The following is a 3,540-nucleotide window of genomic DNA, read 5'->3' as shown; positions in this document are numbered from 1 at the left end:
ACTGCAGTTTTTGGCTGACGTATTTTTGTCTCTGAACTTTTGAGAGTACAGCCATTTGATACCCTCAACCCTTCCCTGTGCCAGTTGCTACACTGAGGTATCATAGACTCCTCTGAACATTATTTATGGCCTATGATTTCCTGCTATAACTTGGGAGATTTTTAAATAAGAAACTCAAGAGCCTTATGGGGAAGAGGATAGGCCTTTCAAGTCTGAGTGAGGGATAAAGTATCAGTTTTAGGAGGCGAGGAAAGACTATACTGGAAAAAGGACAAGCACATAGACTAATGCTTGATTACTTGGACTAACCAATGCAAAATCAAAACATCGAAAAACCCCTCTGAAAACGCCATACCCTTTCAGTTACTACTTCATGATTCTCCTTCTCCTTTCCTCTGTGCCTTCCTAATCACCACTCACGCACGGCACTTTGTCTTGTGCTATAAACTCACATCTTACGGTAATTAATAATGTCTATTTTGATAAACCCATGACATTTTCATCCTAATCCTACACAAGATAACACTTTTACTGTCTCAAAGGTTTCCTTTTCTTGACTTCTCGGACATCCTGTTATGCATTTCTTTTCATTTCTCTGGCCAACCTTTCCAAAATTGTTTGCTGACTCTCTCTCTCTGTTGGCCTGAATAAGGGGTCAAACATGGCCCTACTTGTAAAATTTTTCTTCCAAAGTGATTATCATCATTTGTATTTATGTACCATCTGCTACGAGATGATTGACAAATTCTTATATTTCACTCTGACTTCTCTACTAAGGTACATTCTAGAATAGCCTCCTTGGATGATGTCTCTTAGCGATCACACACAAGAAGTAGCATTTCTGGGAGTTCATGCTGTGGCATAGTCGGTTAAGGATCTGGTGTCGCTACAGCCGTGGTGTAGGTCACAGCTGCAGCTCAGATTTGACCACTGGCCTGGGAACTTCCATATGCCCCAGGTCTGGGGAAAACATTTCTGAAAGGTGAACTCTTTGTCTCCTCTCCCAAACTTATCTCTATCATCTAACCTACTCCTTGAATCTCATGAGCCTTGTCACTACCTACCAGTTGTCAGAGGTGAAAAGCTATTTATGTTTTTTCCTTTAACTTGCCTTCTTCCTAACTAAATAAAATTGACTCTGAATTGTGGACTCTCAGCCTTAACAATCAATACACCCATTTGCTTTGTAAGAGTCTTCTAAGTAGATCCCAGAATTCTAATCTTTACCCCTTGCCGAAGCAACCACAGTGACAGTCTTAAATAAGTACCATTTAAATGTCTCTCTGCTGCTTAAACATCCTGAGAAGATCCCCATTTAATTAAGAATGAAAACACAGTTATTTTCTTACCATAGTCTACAAGGTCCTCAATAATCTTACACATCCTCAACCCTCCTGTCTCAACTGAAATTCCTTTGCCCGTGTCGCCCGTGAACGTTTCTTGTCTAAGGGCCTTTGCAATACTTTTCCATGTGTTCTCATTAAAGTTAGTCCCCGCTAACTTTGAGATGTCCATTTAAATGATAGTAAAACAAATATTCATCGATCATCCTAATTAACCCAGTTTTCTCCCTCATCCTGTAACTCAGCACTATTCAGATCATTAATAAAAAATTATTATTTTAGAATTATTTCCTTACTCTTTAGGATGTCGGCTGCAAAAAGCTATAGCAATGGAGTTCTCATTGACTGGAGAGTATATAAGTATAGCATGCCTTCTATTTATTACAGTTTAAAAAATTATTGTGGTTGATTTACATTTCTCTGTCAACTTGTACCACAAGGTGACCCAGTCATACAACTATACACACTCTCTTTCTCATATTATCTGTCATCATGTTCCATCACAAATGATTGGACATTGTTCCCTGAGCTATACAGCAGGAATTTATTGTCTGTCCATTCGAAGTGTAACAGTTTGCCTCTATTAACCAAGAACTCCAAGTCCATCCCACTCCTCCTCGCTCCCTCTTGGCAACCACAAGTCTGTTCTCCATGTCTGTAAGACTGTTTCTGTTCTGTAGATAGATTCATCTGTGCTGTATGTTGGATTCCACATATAAGTGATATCATATTGTATCTGTCTTTCTCTTTTTGACTGACTTCACTTAGTATAAGAATCTCTAGTTTCATCCATCTTGCTGCAAATGGCATTATTTTGGTATTTATGGCTGAATAGGATTCCATTCAGTATATGTACCACATCTTCTTTTTATTTTCCCACTGTACAGAAAGGGGGTCAGGTTATCCTTACATGTATACATTACAATTACAGTTTTTCCCCCACCCTTTCTTCTGTTGCAACATGAGTATCTAGACAAAGTTCTCAATGCTATTCAGCAGGATCTCCTTGTAAATCTATTCTAAGTTGTGTCTGATAAGCCCAAGCTCCCGATCCCTCCCACTCCCTCCCCCTCCCATCAGGCAGCCACAAGTCTCTTCTCCAAGTCCATGTTTTTCTTTTCTGAGGAGATGTTCATTTGTGCTGGATATTAGATTCCAGTTATAAGTGATATCATATGGTATTTGTCTTTGTCTTTCTGGCTCATTTCACTCAGGATGAGATTCTCTAGTTCCATCCATGTTGCTGCAAATGGCATGATGTCATCCTTTTTTATGGCTGAGTAGTATTCCATTGTGTATATATACCACCTCTTACGAATCCAATCATCTGTCGATGGACATTTGGATTGTTTCCATGTCCTGGCTATTGTGAATAGTGCTGCAATGAACATGTGGGTGCACGTGTCTCTTTTAAGTAGAGTTTTGTCTGGATAGATGCCCAAGAGTGGGATTGCAGGGTCATATGGAAGTTCTATGTATAGATTTCTAAGGTATCTCCAAACTGTTCTCTATAGTGGCTGTACCAGTTTACATTCCCACCAACAGTGCAGGAGGGTTCCCTTTTCTCCACAGCCCCTCCAGCACTTGTTATTTTGTACCACATCTTCTTAATCCATTCATCTGTCAATGGACTTTTAGGTTTTTATTCCATGTTTTGGCTATTGTGAAGAGGGCTGCAGTGAACAAAGGGATGTATGTATCTTTCTGAGTGAAAGTTTTGTCTGGATATTTGCCCAGGAGTGGGATTGCTGGATCATAGAGTGGTTCTATATTTAGTTTTCTGAGGAACCTCCATAATGTTTTCCATAGTGGCTGTACCAATTTGCATTCCTGCCAACAGTGAAGGAGAGTTCCATTTTCTTCACACCCTCTCCAGCATTTGTTATTTGTAGTCTTAATAAAGATAGCCATTCTGACCACTGTGAGGTGGTACCTCATTGGAGTTTTGATTTGCAGTTCTCTAATGATTAGTGATATTGATCATTTTTTTTTTTCATGTGAGTGTTGGCCAGTTGTATGTCTTCTTTGAATAAATGTATATTACATCTTCCCATTTCTCAATTGGGTTGTTTGTTTTTTTGCTGTTGAGTTGTGTGGGTTGTTTGTATACTTTAGAGATTAAGCCTTTGTTGGTTGCAGTATTTGCAACTCTCTTCTCCCATTCCATAGGTTGTATTTTTTTTTTTTTATGGTTTCC

At 39.2% G+C, this 3,540-nt stretch overlaps 1 long non-coding RNA gene across 3 annotated transcripts in view; it reads left to right on the top strand.

Annotated features, from left to right (window-relative positions):
- Positions 1 to 3,540, top strand: part of LOC102166515 (uncharacterized) — a 291,152-nt gene that overhangs the window by 11,895 nt on the left and 275,717 nt on the right. The gene's annotated exons all lie outside the window — the stretch shown is intronic.

Source organism: Sus scrofa, chromosome 10 (assembly GCF_054392235.1).
Source record: "Sus scrofa isolate SSC_HxYL_T2T_F1_AM1 chromosome 10, Sscrofa_HxYL_maternal_Yorkshire_Landrace_v2.0, whole genome shotgun sequence".
Taxonomy (NCBI): domain Eukaryota; kingdom Metazoa; phylum Chordata; class Mammalia; order Artiodactyla; family Suidae; genus Sus; species Sus scrofa.
The sequence above is the reverse complement of the archived record's forward strand: the minus strand, read 5'-3'. Positions and strand labels throughout refer to the sequence as shown.